General features: G+C 34.5%; 1 pseudogene; it reads left to right on the forward strand.

The window, feature by feature from the left end:
* LOC124527257 (microtubule-associated protein RP/EB family member 1-like) overlaps positions 1-20,729 on the forward strand; it is a 146,559-nt pseudogene that overhangs the window by 29,101 nt on the left and 96,729 nt on the right.

Here is a 20,729-nt window from a genome sequence, read left to right on the forward strand (position 1 = left end):
CTGTTTATAAGAATCACTGTAGTTTTAAGCACTGGGTTATTTAATATTTAAAATGTTAATCTAAAATTTTTCTTCTAGTATGAAATATAAGAACTAATTTGTAGTCCATGGATTTATCCAGAAAAAATAACAAGAGAAATAGGCCAGGTTATGTGATGCCTGATCAGGTGTTTAGTCCATCCCTTCCACTCCCTTTCCTTTGGTAAAAACTAACAAGGGCAAACCCCACTTCACTGGGCCTAGGAAGAATTGTCCTACTATAAATCACATGGCAATGGGTCAAAAAATGTCGTATGATTATGCTTGAGTTCAAATGGGTAGAAAAGTGCAAATATTCTTGGAATAAGAGGACTGGATATTTGTGCATAACAAATTATAATCTTTGAGTTGCTGGCAGAAACTTTTTATTAAGGATGTTAGTTGAAAATTTTGCTTGGAAACAATCCTATAGTAGAATAGAATTTAAGTCACATAGTGTTTGTAGATTAGCACCAAATTAAGACGTCTTTGTGGCAGCATAATTAATACTGTTGGAAAAATAATAATTTTGAAGGGAGTTTCATACATAAATTAGTTGTGAATTGAAAAATGTGCTCAGGGGCACCTGGATGGCTCAGTTGGTTGAGCTTCTGTCTCTTGATTTCGGCTCAGGTTATAATCTTGTGGTTCATGGGTTCGAGCTCTGTGCTGTCATTGTGGAGTCTGCTTGGGATTCTCGCTCCCTCTATCTCTGCCCTTCCCCCACTCATACACTCTGTCCCAATTATTTTGAGCACAAAAAGGAAAATGTGCTCAAAGTTATTCATCAGAATATTTAAGATTTATTTCTCATGAATAAATTAAATTATATATATGATTATCAATTATTATATATAATTTATTATATATTATTATACATTTAATTATAAATTAAAATTTATATATATGCTTTGCAATTACCCAATAGTTTCTTCTTTCATGGTACTTTTGCTAGGCATTGTTGGGTACATAATCCAAGAGCTACCTACTCCCAACATCTCAATTGCTAATCTTTAAACAGTAAAGCAAAAACATAAGACTAAGTATATTGTCATCTGAGTTGCAGCTAAGGTTGGCCATGGTTCCAGTTCTGGCAGATTAGAAGGACATGTAAGTGGAAGTCAGCTTGAGAGGCTTATAGATATTTTTCTTACTCTCACTGATAAATGAGATAAAAGTCCCATTTGCTTCTGACCCCACCCCGTTCCTGCTTGTGATTTTCTTCTCATTCATCATGCTAGGACCTGGAGAAATCAACTTGCAATCATAGCACAAAAGAAACTGGAAAAGAAGACAAAGAGAAAAATGTAGAATCTTAATGATATTGTTAAGAGACTGAAGAATGTTTGGAACAGACTACTTCCTAATTCCTTTTTGTATCAGGATAAATTCTACCCTCCTACCAACCTTGTTTAAATCTCTTTTAATTTTATTCATAAACATTGCTACCTGGTACATTGCTCTCAGGAACTATCAAAACTAAAATTATGTTCGTGTCCATCAAAATTAAAACCATCTCTGCGAGCATTTTTTTTTTTTAATGTTTATTTCTGAGAGAGAGAGAGTATGAGTGGAGGAGGGACAGAGAGAGAGGGAGATACAGAATCTGAGGCAGACTCCAGTCTCTGAGTTGTCAGCACAGAGCCTGATGCAGGGCTCAAACTCAGGAAATGTGAGATCATGACCTGAGCCAAAGTTGGATGCTTAATGGATTGAGCCACCTAGCTGCCCCAAGCATTGGTTATTTTGCTAAAAAAGAATCATGATTTACAGAAATTCTAAGAAATTATAACATAGTTCATGTTCATGAATCCGTGTTTTCCTCATATTTCACTTGTATTGCAAGCTTTTATATATATATATAATATAAGTCATAGCAAGTCACTTCTATAGATAAAAGCAAGTTAATTTCAAAGCATTGTCAATATAAATTATGTTTACTCAGAAGTGTTTAATTTTCTTACTAGGTTTATATACAAAAAGAAGCATATGCTCCTTTTCTAAAGAATGATCAACATGAATAGAAGAACAACTTTTTAGAAACTTCTGGCATTTTTGATAATTGCATTGGTAATATTAAAATACTCAATAAATCCTCAAATGCTTGATTTAGAGTTTATTGATCTAGTGCTTGTTCAACTATTACTAATATATTTTCTTTGCCTGTAGTGATGTTCAAACTGTCTTTTTAAAGAAAGAATGATCATTTTTACAATACAATACAATACAATACAATACAATACAATACAAAAAAAAGCCATTTTTGCCAGTTGTTTTCTCCATTAGGGTGGGTTTATATAATGAAGCAATTGTAAAGGGTGACTTGGAATAATCTAGTTGCTTAGCTTAAGCTCCCAAAACATTTTCACTTGAAAAGAAACATTTTAGCAGTGTCTGGATGGCTCAGTTGGTTAAGCATAAGACTTCGGCTTAGGTCATAACCTCATGTCTCATTAGTTCAAGCCCCGCATCTGGCTCTGTGCTGACAGCTTGGAGCCTGGAGCCTGCTTTGGATTCTGTGTCTCCCTTTCTCTCTGCCCCTCCTCTGTTCACACTCTGTCTCTCTTTCTCAAAAATAAATAAGACATTAAAAAAAATAATTTTTAACTTTTTATATTTGCTTACATTTCTTGTTTTCAAAAGGCTTTCATGTATATTAAATCTTTGAATTTAAAATAACTTATGTTTTTCTAAAACATAAGGAGACTGGAGACTCAGAAATGTTGAGTAATTGCTAAAGCTCATCTGGTTAATAAATGGCAGATCCAAACTTGGATTCAGAACTTTTGACTTCTGTGCCTGTGATTTTTTTTTGTTGTTGTTTTGTTTTAGCTTTCATCAGTTTCCCTGAGAAGTGGGTCAACAACACTTCTTCATTCTGTCATGTCATAAACTGGTCCACTGTACAATAATTTTGATGTTTATTATTATATTTGTAGATAGGGCTAAACTGAAATGAGAATTACTAATTTTATTTATTTATTTATTTTTAAACATTTATTTTTGAGAGAGAGAAAGAGTGAGTCAGAGTGCGAGCAGGGAGGGGCAGAGAGAGAGGAAGACACAGAATCCGAAGCAAGCTCCAGGCCCTGAGCTGTCAGCACAGAGCCCAATTCAGGGCTCAAACTCACAAATCTCGAGATCATGACCTGAGCCGAAGTCAGATGCTTAACCAACTGAGCCATCCAGATGCTCAGAGAATTACTAATTTTTAACCTAAAAAAAAGCACTGTAAGAATCAGAGTCATATAGTTTTTGTGTGAATGATGTAATTTGTTCACTTAGATATGTTTCTACACTTTCAGTGCAAGTGAAGTTATGTGAAATATAAATAGAGTTTTAATCTCTAATTATAAACATAAATATGCAAATTTCAAACTATTTGCAGGAATTTAATATCCTGTAATTTTTTTTTGGCAGAATGATGACTAAGGTAGAACAAATTGATTTAAATAAAGGAAATTATTCTAAATGACAATAGATATGAAAATCAAGTTTTTTTTTAATGTATAAATTTGGTATTTTTCTTTCTTTTCCCAAACTTCTGCCAATTTTTTATCTTTAGCAATGATAATTACAGTACTGAAGTGCAATTACCAGAATACATTTTTTTTAGGGTGAGATTAAAATTTGGGAAATATAAAAGTTTGTATAAATATTAAATCTATTCTGTTAAATACCCCAAAGAGACTTGTCTTTTGAATAAATAAAAACAACAACACTCAGAGTAATTTCTTAAAAATTATTGCAGAGAATAGGATCTAATTTACTTACAGTTTCTAGTTACCAATTTATTTTTATAAATCGGTGTCTCAGCCATATTTTAGACTGCTAACATAAACGTGTGCCAAGTGATTGCATGATAAGAGTGAAGTGTAGACATAATATTTCTACCAGTTTTTCTTTTCTAGTTAACTTTTTATTTGAAAACCAACTGAAAATCTTACATAAGAAATTAATTACAGAGTAAAAAATGAGTGATGCAAGTACCAAATAGTCTTCTATCTAAGATTCTTCCTTCTAAAAGGTACCCAACATGGTGCTTTCCTGCTCAGAAAATGGGAAAAATGAATAACACCGTAGACAAAAGTACAAATACTCTCTTGTAAAAACATAGCACTTTGAAACTACATAGAATTTAAACAGATGTTTCCCCACTTGAGTTCTAAACATATTGTCATTGTCATTAGAGAGCCAAAGCATCCAATAAAAGACTGTATTTCCAACTTCCCTAATATTAAAGTTCCACATAAAAAAAAATGTTTATTATTTTTGAGAGAGAATGAGCCCAAGTAGGGGAAGAGCAGAGAGAGGAGATAGAGGATCCAAAGTGGCTTTGTGCTGACAGCAGTGAGCCTGATGCAGGGCTCAAACTTGCTAACCATGGGATCATGACCTGCACCCAAGTCAGAGGCTCAACCAACTAAGCCACCCATGTGCCCCGATTAAAGCTATGCTTTTTAAAATCAGAATCAATAAACACATTAAAACATTATTCCACTTTAAATCCAGTACAAATACTTTATCAGTCGTGATGTAGAGAACAAAGGCAAAAGGAAATGTAGACAAAATTAAATTTTCTCATAACTTGCAGCCATTGACAAGTATTTGAGAGAGGCAGAATATGACATTCCTCCAGGAACTCCAGAATTAACATTCTGCCCTTGGGCCCTGTCCCTGTGCTTTAATAAGTCCATCTTTTTTGTACTGAAAATGTATCAAGAATTCTTTCTTGACCATTTGCTCCTGGACCCTATGTCAAATCACATCTTGTCACACTTTTTGAGACTATATTAAATTAGTAGCTTTTTTTATTTGATAGAATCAACTCCTGTAGTTGTAAATTTTAAGGGAAAAAAATTATGGTAGATAATTTATTTGAGAATATGAGATCAGAATGTGTTTTTAATAATCAAATCAATGTCTAATGAAGGGATATATAAAGTAAAAATAATAAATTATAAAACATAATTCATTAAGCAAGTACTTATTGAGTGTTTACTCTGTGTAAGGTACTGGTCTACATGCCTTCCTTTATTAGTTTTTACTCTTATTTCCATACATTTTGGAAATTTTTATGCAACTCCATACTGTAGTTTGCTCCATTGAGATCTCTGAACTCAAGAAATAATTGACCTCTAATCCCAAATTCCTCCTTTGTCACATCAACCTATGCTTTAGGAATAGTGTTCTTTTGGGGTCTAATGTAAACAAGAAGAAAATTGTGAATTAAACAGTGAAACTTTTTTCTTTAGTTTCAGGAAAAATACAATTCTAGCTGAGAGTTAAATGGCTGTTTCTATGTGCCAGATATTGTTCTAATGGTTTCACAATTAACTTGTTTAATAAGGACAGCCAGCCTTGTGCTGTAGGTCACCATTACCCTCATTTAAAAGGAGATGCTATGTCACTTTCCCAAAGTCACACAGCAGAGAGTCATTAAACCCAGTCTGGCTCCAGAGTCCCTGCTTCTCCTTCTGCACTGTACAACCTGTGATCTGTGACACAATCTCTGTAGTTCTGGATGCCTCCATTTCTTATTGCTCTGGAAGCCATCTTTTCATGACTCAGCTCTCCGTTTTGTATTTGGTCGTCTTTTTAAACAAAAAAGAGGGAAGAGTTTGTCTCATTTTATCAACCACAAAACCTAACTTTACCAACTGCCTAGCCTAATTCCTCCTGTATAGTTTCTAAGGGAGGAGGTAAGCTGTTTTTACGCCATTCTCATGGAAAACAACATAGGACTCATAATTATTTCTGTGAATTTTATCAGTATAGCTACTTAATTGGATTTTTTGACTTTGTTTATTATTCATGTTAGCTACTTATGATGATGAAAATACCCTTTTCTGCACCCTTCTGGTGCTTTAACCTTGGTATAAGCCACCGTCATCTTTTGCCTGTGGTCATATTGTAATTGTGTCCTACTTCTTCTTACTTCCACCCCAGTCCTTTTTAGTCTACATGCAACACTCTTTCTAGTGTAATCTTGTCAGGACAGATGACATCATTTTAGCTCACAACTCCACAATGAGTTTGTGTATGTAGTAGATCCCTCATCCACAGGAATAGAGCCCAACACTCCTGTGGATGCCTGAAAACACGGATAGTGCCAAAACCCTATGTATGCTATGTTTTCTCCTATATATACATACCTATGATGAAGTTTAATTTTCAAATTAGGCACAGTAAAAGATTAACAATAATAACTAATAATGATATAGAGAAATTATAACAATGTGGTGTAATAAAATGCATGAATGTGGTCTCTCTCTCTCTCAACATATCATATTGTACTGTAGTCACCTTCTTGTGATGATAAAATGCTCACATGGTGAGATGAAGTGAGGTGAATATCATAGACATTGTGACCTAGCATTAGGTCGCTCTTGATCTTCTGCTACCAAGTCTGCGGGAGGATCATCTGCTTCTGGACCACGGTTTTCTGTGGGTAACTGACAATGTAGAAAGTGAAATTGAAACTGCAGATAAGGGAGGACTAGTGTAAATTAGAGGAAAATGTGCCCCTTCTCCTCCACCCTGTTCCTCTCCTGCTGTCCTCATTACTATTGCTTTGTGCTTGCCAGGCCAGCTCAGGAGTCAGGGCATTCGCTCCTGGCTCTTTCATCTGCCTGGAGTGCATTTCTCTCCAATATCCACATATTTCACTCCCTCTTTGCCTTCAGGTTTTAAAGTTATTGCCTCAGCAACGCCTTCCTTCTCCATCTCTGTCTAAAATATTATACTCCCATCACTGCAATTTCTCTCCCTTCCTGATTTATTTATTTATTTATTTATTTATTTATTTATTTTTAGAAAACATCAGTATCTGATACACAATATATTTTGTTTATTTATCTTACTTCCTTATGTATGATGTCTGTTTTAGCCATAGCTGGAGCTTTAGCATGAAAAAACAAACACCGTCATATAGTAAGGAATCAAATATATTTGCTGAGTGAATCAAGAAGGAACTTTAGATGCAATACTGAATGAGCTGACTCACTCTGAGGCAAGCAGGGGAGGGTTAGAGAGAGGGAGAGAGAGAATCCCAAGCAGGCTCCACAATGTCAGGGTGGAGCCCTATGTCGGGCTTGACCCCATGAACCATGAGATCATGACCTCAGCCAAAATCAAGAGTGGGATGCTTAACTGACTGAGCCACCTAGGTGCCCATAAGGCAATATATTTCGAATCAATTTGAAACAAGTCAATGTTACCCATTCAGGTTAAAAAAAAAAAAAAAAAAACTCAGACTAATTGCTAAATTGTTATTTAACTTTTTTTTTTTTTTGTAGTTGTTTGGCTATTGTATTGTTGCTGAAGTCTATCAGTCCAGGGGAGCACTTAGGAACTGTGAGATATATGCCTATAACTCCTGAACTGTACCATCCTAGACTATCACTGTCCCATTTGTGATCTCCTCTCTAACTCTGCTTATCGAATTTGCACAAGTAGTCCAATTCACTGGCTGCATATCAGAAAAAACAAACAAACAAAACAAAACAAACTCTATTTCCTTCACCCTATAGAAACACACTTAAAGAACAGTCTACTGAATAATTCTCCAGTTTTTTACCTTTGCATTATACTCCAAGTTCCCCACCACCCTAAAGAAAAAAGCAAAGACAAAACAGACAGAAACAAAACAGATTTTTCTGTTTTCTGTATATTCCATACTTGGTCATGACTTCACAACTCTGAATTTGTCCTCCCCTACGCCTTCATTTTCTTCTTTTTTTTATCTCCCATCTCTCCAGGTAAATATTCCCTCTCAGCCTGTAGAAAATGTTTTGGTCTTGTTCAACATTGGTTTTGTTTTGGTCTTATTTAACATGTTTACCAATTAGCCTGGGGTTTGAAAGGTGCTGGGTGATTCATATTTGCTGACAACCTTCAATACATCTTTCAGGCCTCAGGAGGATTTGGAGGCCAAGGTCCTTTTTTTGAATTGTACGGATCATGGTGTAGCAAATATTCACTACATATATTTTCACTTCCTGAACTTGAAACTTTTGAGAACAGCAATTTTTTTTAAACAACATTCCTGGCTTTACACTTTGTGACCAGTAAATATTAGCTAAGTGAAATAACAAATGTTAGAATCATATACAAAAACCAGAAATGGCAAATGTGAAAGAGAATATATTTTCCTAGATGATAGAGCTTTAAAACTATTTCAGATTGTGACAGGATATTTATTATCAGGCTATCTTAAAAAAGCCATTTTAATAACATAAGCTTTTACATAAAAATATCACCTTATATAAGCATGTGTGATTTTCCAAAGAGTAACTGATTATCTACATACTGAGCACGAAAGAGGAAAGGAAAAGTGGAATAGATAGAGCCAAATAGAGTGGAGAGGAGAGAAAACACTACAGATATTAGAATATACCAAAATTTTAAAGTGAGACAAAAAAATTACGAGGTTTGAGAATAAGAATCAAATGCATAGGGCTTGACGTAAGAGAAGTGTGACAATGGTTCATCTGTCAGAAATTAAAAAAAAAAAATCCCTGTCCACGTTTTTTAAAGTTAAAAACAGGGAGTAAAGTAGAGGTGATTACATTTTATTTTAGTGTAAGTCTTGGCTTTACATTACACCAAAAGTTTGTCAAAACTACTTTATATTGTTGAGACTAAAAGTTACAATATTAATTATTTTACCTACAAAATAAGAAAAGCACTATTTTTTTAAAAAACAAAGACTAAGCTTTATGAATATCATGTTTTATTTCAGCAATATTCATAGCATGAATGTTTAGAACTCAGCCCTCAGCTCATTTTCCACTGAGTATTACCTGCATTATAGAAATTCTTCAGAGTACAGAGGAAAGATTTTTCACTGTGTAGATTTTCAATTATATCAACTCATAGAAATGTCAGAACTATAATTTTATGTAACAATATTTGAGCAAAACTAGGTTTAAATTTGCATATGCTTTGCACAAATGTTTTAAATAATCAAAAACAAGTGTTTATCCTTATTCCAATCATCTTTGTGTACAACACACTACTAAACACAACTTTTATTTCTGTTTTTCATATTTTTTTTATTTCAGAAAGAGAGAGTGTGCAAATGGGGGAGAGAGGCAGAGGGAGAGAGAGAAAGAATTTTAAGCAGGTTCCCCGATCAGCATGGAACCCAACGCGGGGCTCAATCCCACAACGCTGGGATCATGACCTGAGCTGAAATCAAGAGTTGGTTGCTCAACCAGCTGAGCTATCCAGGCGCCCCACTAAATACAACTTTTAATTCAGCTCTATGATGAAATCTAAGAATCTTCATTGGGGATTTATGGTTTTTAGTTAACACTTTTGATGTGCAAAACCCTGGATTAGGAACTAGGAATATAAACAAAAATGTGTTTTGACCCTTGACTGCCAAGAGCTCAATCATTATTAAAAGAAGAAATATGTAGACATATAAATTGCAGTATAACCTGGTATGTATAAACCTTTGGCAAAACTCTTGTAAGAGTGGCAGGGAGAAAGGGAGGGTTTCTGGCCAAGGAATTGTTCAAAACAACTGAGTAAGGAAGGATAAAAATGGAGACTGGTGCAATTACACTGTGGCTGAATCTCAAGAATGATGGAGTTGTAGACGGAAAAGGTGCCCTGAAGATACATTGGAGCAAACTTTGAAAGGATGAGTGCCATGTGTGTAGTGCTCAAATGTACTGAAAGCAAGAAAGTTGAGGTGTCAGATATCTAAGTAGCTGGTTAAAGGATTAAAGCTACAAGCCCAAAATTAAAGAGTTAAGCTTTTAATCACTTCCTGTGATGATATAAGCAAGAAGCTAAAACTAGAGAAAGTGTATACTCCCTCTGTTCCATTTTTCCCCATGGAATGGTATACAGGTCAAGGGTCAGGTGGATCAGTGCAGATGTAGGTGGGAGTCATCTCACTATCAAGGGAGTCCAAACAAAAGATTCCTAAAGTCAAGGGAAGGGTGGGAGGAAAGGGTTTGGATTGTAAAAATACTGGGAATAGGGTTAGAATAGAGGAAAGTGTCTTCAAGTTTTCCCCCTACTCTTCCCCATAAGGAGGCTTCTGCAGAGGTGCCTGAAAAGGATGTTTGTCCAAGGCCTTACAAAAAGAGATCTAGGATGAAAACACTTGGGCTAGGAATGCAGCACTACAAAGAATGTGAACAGCCCTGGGAAGGTGGGGTGGAGGTTGACTCTTTGACTAACACTCTCTTCAACAACCGCAATGCTTTGGCTGTGCGCTGTTTGGCTGTGGTTGAGGTAGGCGAAAGCAGTTTTGTCCTATGAGGCCTGCCAAGTAAAGTCTTTGTAACTGCCCATATTTGGGTCTGAAAAATAATGCAGAGGTTGGGCTCCTCATTATGGTAAGACAGTGTATACATAATGATACAGACAGTGGGGAAGTAGGAACAATTTTGAAGCCTGGGATTTGCCTGATATGATAAAAATTTCTGGAAAACAACCCTGATGAGAATTTGAAGAATGCACTAGTTGGGGGTGCTGTGGACAAGAAGAATGGTTAGGAGACCATGTCAATAGTTTAAGTACATCTTTCATTTGTTTGTTTGTTTGTTTGTTTGTTTTTTAAAATTTTATATATTTTGATAGAGACAGAGACAGTGTAAGTGGGGGAGGATCAGAGAGAGGGAGAGAGAGAGAATTCCAAAGAGACTCTGCACTGTCAATGCAGAGCCCGATGTGGGGCTTGAGCTCACACACTGTGAGACCATGAGCCAAAACCAAGAGTTGGGCGCTTAACCACCTGAGCCACCCAGGCACCCCAGGTACATCTTTTAAACCTTAGGAAAATCCTTTCTCCAACCAAGAAGAGCCCCCTAGAACAGTTTGGAAGGTACTTTTCAGTCAATAAGTCCAGACCTGAGGTTTCTAAGGCACCGTGCTTTCAATTCCCTTGTATTAAATAATAGGAAACTTGGAATTACAGTACTGGTTTTCTTCTTTGCTCACATCTGTACATGTTGCTGGCACTTTTTCATTAATTAATGATTGAGAAGTAGGAATTGGATTCTAGAGTTCTCACATAGTTATTAAGGATTCCTATTTGGTGTATATATATATATATATTTTATATCTCTCAGAGCTTCTTTCCATACTTGATATAGAGATAGTAGAATCAGTGGAGTTTTTGTATAACATTGGGGTACTGAGATTAATTGTACTGAGATTAATTGGCTTTCTAGATACTTGTTTCTGCAGTTGAAATGATTAAAAGTATTTGGATCAGGATATTGTGTTTATTTTAAAAAGCAAGAAAGTCACAGATGTTAAAACATAAGTTGGATGAGTCAATGGGTTTAATCATGAACTGATATATTCATACATGTATTCATAGTTCAAGAAATATTAGTAACTAGTAATAGTCTAAAATATATATTATTTTAGAGTTGCTATGGTAACTTGTTTTCTTGGAAAATCCAATAGATGTGTGGAAACCTACAGTGGTTGTTATTAGCTATTGGAGAAATAGCACTGCATTTATTTTTTTTAAAGTTATGTTTATTAATTGACTTTATTGTAAATTGTCATACATTTTCTCAGTATGCAGCATTTTCAATTGGCATTAATTAAAAGGAAAATGTAAAGCATTAATAATTAGTGTCAGTAAAAGTAATTTTAGAAAATCGTATCTATATCTATAAAATATTTATTGTTAAAATATTTTTGCAGGAATAAGTCCAAAAAATAAAAATGCTATATACAAGTTTTGTTTTTCACAAAGGCAGAAAGCTATTCTCTAATTGCAGTTATTATCAGGGTGAAGTATAGAGTTTGGGTTACATCAATTAGCTTTTACTATGTAAGGAATTATCCCAAAATTTAATGGCTTCAAACAACCATCATTTACCAACTCATGACTCTTTGGTTTGGGAATTTGGTCTGAGTTTAGCTGGGTTATTCTGTTTTCTTTGCCTAGCTCACTCAAGCAACTGTAGTCAGTTTCTGGGTTAACAAGGGGCTTGTTTCGTCTTGGATGACCTCACTTATGTGTCTTACGGATGTCTTGTATTTCACATGGTGACTGCATTTCAAAGCTACAAGAGAAGCAAGGCCAATGAGCAAACATTCTTTGTTTCTCCTTGTGACACATTTGATATAGTCCCATTGGCCAAAGTATGTCATGCGGCCAATCTCAGCCTGTGGGAGGAAATGCCCAAGGACAAAGAGCAACAAGTGACATTATGATGGCCATCTTATGAATGATGTGTCTCGTTCCTCTCTGGATGCACTAATTTATATCTCTTTCATGTGGAAAATGTACTCACTCTCATTTAAAAGTTGAGTCTTATGAATTCGTCATCTAAATCAAGTTCAGATGCAGATGAAATTTCTTGGACAAGTCTCCTCAGTGATCTTTTCTGGTGTGACTACACTCTCTGCATGGTAGCTAGTTTCAAATAACTTCAAGACAGGGCAATCTCCAATGTACAAGAACTTTCATATTTCTGTTTATGCTACGTTTTCTAAAGTCCAGTACCAAAGCAATCATATGACTAAAGTTGAATCACATAGATACTATTCAAAAATAAGGATGAAAGAGTAAGTTTTGGTGGCAATTTTACAAACAATTTGCTAAAGTGAAAAGTGAAGGCGGAGGAAATAGGGAAAATCAACTGACTAAAACCATGAATTTAGGAGACTATATTACAAGGATCTTCTATGTATCATTTTAATACATTTAATATATTTTTGTACACTTTAGATTTCTAGAAGTGGTTTAATTTATTTATTTATTTTTTTTTACTTGAGAGAGAGAGAGAGAGAGAGAGAGAGAGAGCGCGCAATCAGGGGGATAGAAGCAGAGGGAGAGACAGCAAGATTCTTAAACAGGCTCCAAACTCAGTTTGGGATTAAAATCCTAGGATCATGACTTGAGCCAAAATTAAGTCAGGTGCTCAATAAACTGAGCCACCTAGGTGCCCCTAGAAATGGTTTTAAAATAGAAAGAAGTAAATATTTTCTAAGAGGAATTCGTAGATGGGAGAAGAACACCCCTTTTTGGGTATTTTGTGATAAGAGAAATTTACCTTTTTTTTTTTTTTAATTTTTTTTTTTCAACGTTTATTTATTTTTGGGACAGAGAGAGACAGAGCATGAATGGGGGAGGGGCAGAGAGAGAGGGAGACACAGAATCGGAAACAGGCTCCAGGCTCTGAGCCATCAGCCCAGAGCCTGACGCGGGGCTCGAACTCCCGGACCGCGAGATCGTGACCTGGCTGAAGTCGGACGCTTAACCGACTGCGCCACCCAGGCGCCCCGAAATTTACCTTTTTTGAATATTTTCTTCTCTTGGTTGCTGACTCCGTCATTGCATAGCATTACTGATACTGTGTGTTCCACATTTTAGTACCCATGAATTTTCTCCAAATAGCTTTATCTGGAGGGCACATCTAGTTATAGTCCCAATGCAGACTTTGAGTTTTCTTATTAACATTCCAGCACAAGCAGCAAAGTAAGTGCAGCATTTGCCTAAGTAAAGAAAAAAGACAACCTATGAAATGGAAGAAAATGTTTGCAGACCATATACCGGATAAGGTGTTAACATCCAAAATATATAAGGAACTCATAACTCAGTTGTAAAAATACCAACAAAACAAAACAAAAAAACAAAAAACAAAGAAACAAAAAAACAAAACAAACAAACAAAAAAACCCCCACAAATAATCCAATTAAAAAGTAGGCACCTGGAGAGATTTTTCAAAGAAGGCAGACATCCAAATGTCCAGCAGGTACATGAAATGATGCTCAACATCTAATCAACAAAAATGCAAATTAGAGCCACAATGAACTATCACTTCACACATGACAAGATGGCTACTATGAAAAAGAAAAGATAACAAATGTTGGTGATGATGTGGAGAAAAGGAAATCCTAGTGCACCACAGTAGGTATGTAAATTAGCATATGGCTATGGTTTAGCCACACTGGAAAACAGTATGGACTTTATTCAAGAAGTTAAAAGAAGAGCTACCATATGATCCAGCAACTTTACTTCTGTGTATATATCTGAAGGTAATTAAATCACTATCTCAGAGATATCTCCACCCCCTTATTTATTGAGGAATTATTTATAATAGCTGAAACATGGAAACAACCTATGTGTCCATTGACAAAGGAATGGATAAAGAAGTGGTATGTGTGTGCCACCCAGGTACCCTGAGATTATTTTAAATTTATCAGAAGTTTTCCTATTGTTTGTATAAATTTTTGAACTAAGTTAAGCACTAGAAAAATATATTTTTTTCATGAGAAAATATATAATCCAGATTTTTCAGAGAGACAAATAGGGATAAAGTAATACATGAAAGAAATGAAAAATTTATAAAAAATATACTCTTTAAAAAACATAAGGATTATAACAATTTACACATCCAGATTACTTTTAAGGAAAGAGAGTTCATAATGTAAAATTGTTTTAAAGAATGGAAAAGTTGAAAAATTAATCGTTTATTTTTTAAGCTATGATAACTCTGAAATCAAAGTTCTACAAAGATAACAAAAGAAAATTAAAATATAGATCAAATTAATTTGTGTATATAGACTCACCATTCCTAAATAAAATATCCACAAGTTCACATCAGGAATACTTAAAACTGTGTCCTGAAGAAGTAAACATTTATCTGAAATGCAAGATTGATCCACATTAGAAAGTGTTATCAGTGTAGTCCATTGCAGAAGAGATTAAAAGAATAAAACATGCGATAAATTCCATGGATTTCTCAAGAAGTTAACAAAATTAAAGTCACATTGGTAGCGTTCTAAGGAACAAGGGTCCTTCAAAAACTTGAAAATAGATCTATCATATATGATCTAGCTACTCCACTTCTGGTATATATCAGAAGGCAACAAAAAACGCTAATGTCAAAAGATATCTGCACCCACATGTTCACTGCAGCACCACATCTAAGACATGGAAACAATCTAAGTGTACCTTGATGAATGAATGGATAGAGAAGATGTGGTGTATACATACAATGAAATATTATTCAGCCATAAAAAAGAAGAAAATCCTGCCATACCATAACATGTATGGACCTTGAGGGCATTTTGTTGAGTGAAATAAGTCAGAGAAAGACACATGCCATATGATCTCAATTAAATGTGGAATCCGAAAACAACAGGAACAACAAAAACTCATAGATACAGGGAACAGATTGATGGTTATCACAGGCAGGGGGTGGGCAAATGAGTGAAAGTAGTCAAAAGTTACAAATTTCCAGTTAGAAAACAAGTACATTTTGTGAATGTAATATACATATAAAATGGTGACTATAGTCAATGATACTGCTTTGTATATTTGCAACTTGCTAAAAGAGTAGATTTTAAAGGCTCATCATAAAAAAAAAATAACTCGGGGTGCCTGGGTGGCTCAGTCAGTTAAGCTTCCGACTTCCGTTCATGATCTCACAGTTTGTGAGTTTTGAGTGCTGCGTCAGGCTCTGTGCTGACAGCTTGGGGCCTGGAGCCTGCTTTGGATTCTGTGTCTCCCTCTTTCTCTGCCCCTCACCCACTCACACTCTGTCTCCCTCTATCTTTCAAAAATAAATAAATATTTTAAAAATCACTATGTGTTATGATGGATGTTAACTAGATTTTTTGTCTATATATTTTATAATACATACATATATTGAATCATGTACACCTGAAAATAGTATAATATTATATGTCAATTATCTTTCTTTTTTTCTCTTAAAGTTTATTTATTTATTTTAAGAGAGAGAGTGTGAGCAGGGAGGGGCAGAGAGGGAGAGAGAGAATCCCAAGCAGGCTCCACACTGTCAGCCTGAGCCTGATGCAGGGCTTGAACTCAAGAACTGAGAGATCATGACCTGAGCTGAAATCAAGAGTTGGATGACCGTGGCACTTGGGTGGCTCAAGTCAGTTAAGCATCTGATTCTTGGTTTCAGCTCAGGTCATCATCTCATGGTTCGTGAGTTTGAGCCCTGCATTGGGCTCTTTGCTGACAGTGTGGAGCCTGCTTGGGATTCTCTCTCCCTCTCTCTGTCTCTCCCTGACTGGTACTGTCTCTGTCTCTCTCAAAATAAATAAATAAGCTTTAAAAAAAAAAAAAAAAAAACAGAGTTGGACGCTTAACCAACTGTCACCCAGGTGCCCCGTCAATTATATCTCAAAAAAGGGAAGCTATCAGAATGGCTAATAAGTACATGAAAAGGTGTTTATTAGTCATTAGGAAACATCATTAGCCATCATAAAAATGCAAATTAAAGCCATAATGACATATTTCATACCCACAGAATGTGAAAGAAAGGAAGGCAAGAAGGAGGGAAGGAAGGTAGGTTATAAATAAACTTGCACAATTTTGAGAAAACATATATAGCAGAAGTTTACATCAAATGTATTTGTCAAATAGTAGAATAATTCTAATTAAAGTCAGGAATAAGAAAAATATGCTGTTTTTACCGACATTCAAGATGATAGCAGAGTTCCTCACAGACACATTAAGGAAAGGAAAAGACATGTGAAGTATAAATATTGGAAAGAGAGAGTTAAAATTATCATTTTCAGATAATGTTCTTATTTCCATAGAAAACTCAATGCTCTCAGCTAACGATGTGATTTAAGACAGTCTAGGAAGGTGGCCCAAAACAAGATCAAAATAAGAAAATTGTTAGTGTTTCTATACAACAAGAGTAACCAACTAGAAAATGTAATTGAATGGACATCCCAAAACAATTGAGAAAAAATTCTGGAATGTTTAATAATATACCCAATAATAAATGCATAAGGCTTTTATGAGGAAAATTAAAAGCCTTATTGAAAGGAATAAAAGTAGTTCTAAACGAATAGAAACTAAATCAATTTAACAGATACAAAACTTTTAGAGATATCATTTGTATTCCATGTTAGTCTATAAGGTTATTACTATCCCAGTCAAAATTGCAACAGTTTCTTTTTTGGAAATTGAAGGGAGTCTTGAATACTTCTTATATCTGTAGATAGAAGTGTGATTGTGCAAGTATAGGCCAGACAAATTTTAGAGAGAAGAAAATGCAGGGCTGGGAAGAGGGGGAAGTACTTGAACGTTTCCTTCCAGCTATCAAAAATTTTTAAAGTATTGTAATGTAAACAATATAATATCAGATCTGAAGGACAAATCAAGCAAATCATTATGGAAAATCAAGAAATAAACACATGAGTAGATGAATATTTAGTATGTAGTGATAGTGGCTTTTAAACTGAGGATAATGATAGACTAATTATTAAAATTGGAACAATTCTTAACTCATTTATAGAAACATTAAAATAAGTTCTTAAGTTCAACTAGTATTCAAACATACATTAAAGAAAAACCTGTAAAGTATTTAAGGAAAAAATTAGGATGTATTTAGGATCCTTATATTTTTCTCTATAATTTCAAAGATGGAAGAATAAATTTTTACCTCTATTATAGGAGAGGCCTTCTGACATAGGACAAAAAACTCATAGTAAAAAATTCAAAAGTTGCAAAGGCAATACAACTTAGAGAACAGTTCATTTTGAGAATAGGATTTTTAGGACTTAAGACAAGAGGCAACATTTGAATTAAGCTTTAATTTGGATTTTGAACAGAAGACAATCTGAAACAATTTAAGCAAAAAAATGGAAGCATAAAATTATAGTCAGGTTTGAAAAATTGTTCAGAGTGACTAGAGTTCAAAATGTCCACGGGGTGCCTGGGTGGCTCAGTTGGTTAAGCGACCGTCTTCGGTCCAGGTCAAGATCTCAAAGTTCGTGAGTTTGAGCCTAGCATCAGGCTCTGTGCTGACAGCTTGGAGCCTGGAGCGTTTCGGATTCTGTGTCTCCCTCTCTTTCTGCCCCTCCCCAGCTCATGCTCGCACTCTGTCTCTGTCCAAAATAAATAAACTTAAACAAAATTAAAAAAAAAAAAACAAAATGTCCAGTGAGAGTCTGTATGTTAAGATTTTATGAGAGGAGGAAAGTTTTTCAATTTTGCATCTGATTTCTCTACTAAACAGTTCTAAAACTATATGTATTCAATTTAATTTTGTAGTACTGCTTAGTAATACACTAAACTAGTCCAGTATTAGTGTTTAGTAATACACTAAACATTAAAATGGACCCATTTATTTAGACTATAGGTTTAGTTGGATAGTTTGCTTGTGCATAAAAACAAAACCAAACAAAAGCGATCATATATGATTTTATATGGATTTGGTAATCAGCTTCAAAATAGTCCACTGATCAATTGGGTTAGTCTTTGATTATATCTCAAATTATTTACAAATTAGCATAGTTAGGCAAATGTTTAGCAGTAAGTCAAGATTGGATTGGCCTATATTTTGATATTATTATGTGCAACATGTGTCAGCCTTATGACTCATGGTTCAGCTACCTTTTCAATAGGTTTCTTTGGCATTCTACTTCTTATATTACCTACCTATATTTATATTACCTACCTACCTATATTACCTTCTTTATATTACCTAATTGAGTTAAACTTGAATTTAATTTTTTTGTGGTCTTGGAAATATTAAATTTACAGAATTCTACAGAATCGTGAGTTTACAAATATAAAATCTTAACATCACCAGAAATAGTATTTGAATGCCATTGTCTTGTAGGCTCACCAGGTTTTGGAGTTATTTCTATTCACTTGTTTATGATATACTTAGGCATAAAAAAGTAGTATTAATATCATAAAGTAGAGGCTCCTGCGTGGCTCAGTCGGTTAAACGTCAGACTTTGGTTCTGGTCATGATCTGGTGGTTTCCGAGTTTGAGCCCTGCATCAGGGTCCGTGTGGACAGCTCAGAGACTGTTTTGGATTCTGTGTCTCCCTCTCTGTATGGCCCTCCCCACTCTCTCTCTCTCTCAAAAATGAACATTAAAATTTTTTTTGAAAATATCATTGTCTATTAATCTTAAATTTTACATACCAAAACGTATCTAGCAATTATTATATGCCTGTAATTATTCTAAGCACTTCACAAATATTAGCCCAGATAATTCTTGTAAGGTATGTATGAGATCAGTTCTAGTATCCTGTTTTCTGATGAGGAAGCTGAGGCACATAGAATTCAATAATTCAATAATTTGCTTAATTCTTACTGCACTGTAAGTGGTGAAGCTTGGATTGTAGCCTAGTCAGCCTGGCCATCTATAATCTGTTCTTACATCCTGCCATACTACTCTGTCTTTTATTCTGTGATAGAAAATTTGTCTGTTAAAATTATTGGCAAAAAAAAAAATGCATACATCCCAAGGAAACAACAATTACACTCTTTTATTTCATTCAAAAGAGATTTTATATATATATAAATATATATATATATATATAATTTTAAAATTTTAAACCATTATATACATTTATTTCAATGTCTCTTTAGGGTTAACTGCATTATCTACTGGATACTCTAGAGGTCACTCTGAAAATTTGATATAATTCAGAAATACACAAATTTCATGAGCTAATTTTATTTTTTGGGTAATAAGCCAAAAAATGTTTTCTAATGTGTTCAGAAAATTTTATTTTCTATTTAATATTCTTTCTTTCTTTTTATGTATCCATAAGGTATGTTAAGCTAAGTTTTAAACAGTTTCAAATGCCATTCTAAAATAAATGCAGTAACAGATAACCTGCAGATACAGATAATGCATGTTTAAAAACCAATTAAAAGATCTAGCAACTATCATGTGAAATTCTGAAATTAAAATGGTGAATGGTGGGGAAAATTAATTTTATTTTAAAAGTCGTATGCTAAGATAAGTCTTATAGTGTGTGGATCTTCCCAAGATTAGGAAGGTAAAGTCAAGGCCACTAGATAAGTCCATTCTAGAACCTAATTTTTAGTCTAAACCTATAGGTATCTGTGAGATTATTTATGTAGCTAGAGGAAAAGATAGCAGTAAACACTTGGGAAGAAACAGCAGAGAAATATATATTAGGATATTTTTTACTTTATCCCACTGACTATAGGAAGGGTACAGAGAGAGTCAGCATGTTGTATGTGTAACAACAGTCATACCACACCTGGATAAACAATCTATTTATCCTCTTGTGCTCTCTAAGGATGAGATACTAAATGAAGAAAAATAGCAGAATGGAAGCATCAATGTGTTTAAGTCCCAGGGGGACAAAGCCTGCTATAGAAAATGTTGTTGGAAAAGGGAAACATCTCATTGATCAAGCAGAAACACTGCTAAGCTTTATACAGTACTCTACTCGGGGAGCAGGAAGGGGGATAAAAATAAAAAGAGGATAGAAACCAACAAGTATATTTTTGTCAACTGTGGACATCCCCAGAGAAGAAATAACATAAACTTACTCTTGTAATCAATATATCGTGACCACTAAAAATGCAAGAAGATTAATCGGCAACAGACTGCGTAGCACATTCAAATACATTTTTTAAGGATCAGAGCTGATAGCATTATTTGAGAGATCCAGTGCAAAATGAAAACACAGGGCCATTTGTTAAAAAAAGGGAAAAAGTTCCATTAAAGGTACAATTTGAAACTTTATAATTCCTTCCATAGTCTTTCTCTCAACCTATCTTGGTACTTTTATTTAATTTCTAAATAAAAAAACCCCTACATATATTTGTAATATAATATACATGATATATGTGATATATATTATGTATATATAATATATATAAAATGTTACATATATACATGAATTATTACCATGGATCTTACCATTGATCTTTATAGTGTACAAGTTTAGTTTTAATTTTT

This window comes from Lynx rufus, unplaced genomic scaffold, assembly GCF_022079265.1.
Source record: "Lynx rufus isolate CCGP_SWC_20201006 ecotype Redwood Valley unplaced genomic scaffold, mLynRuf1.p SCAF_5, whole genome shotgun sequence".
Lineage (NCBI taxonomy): Eukaryota > Metazoa > Chordata > Mammalia > Carnivora > Felidae > Lynx > Lynx rufus.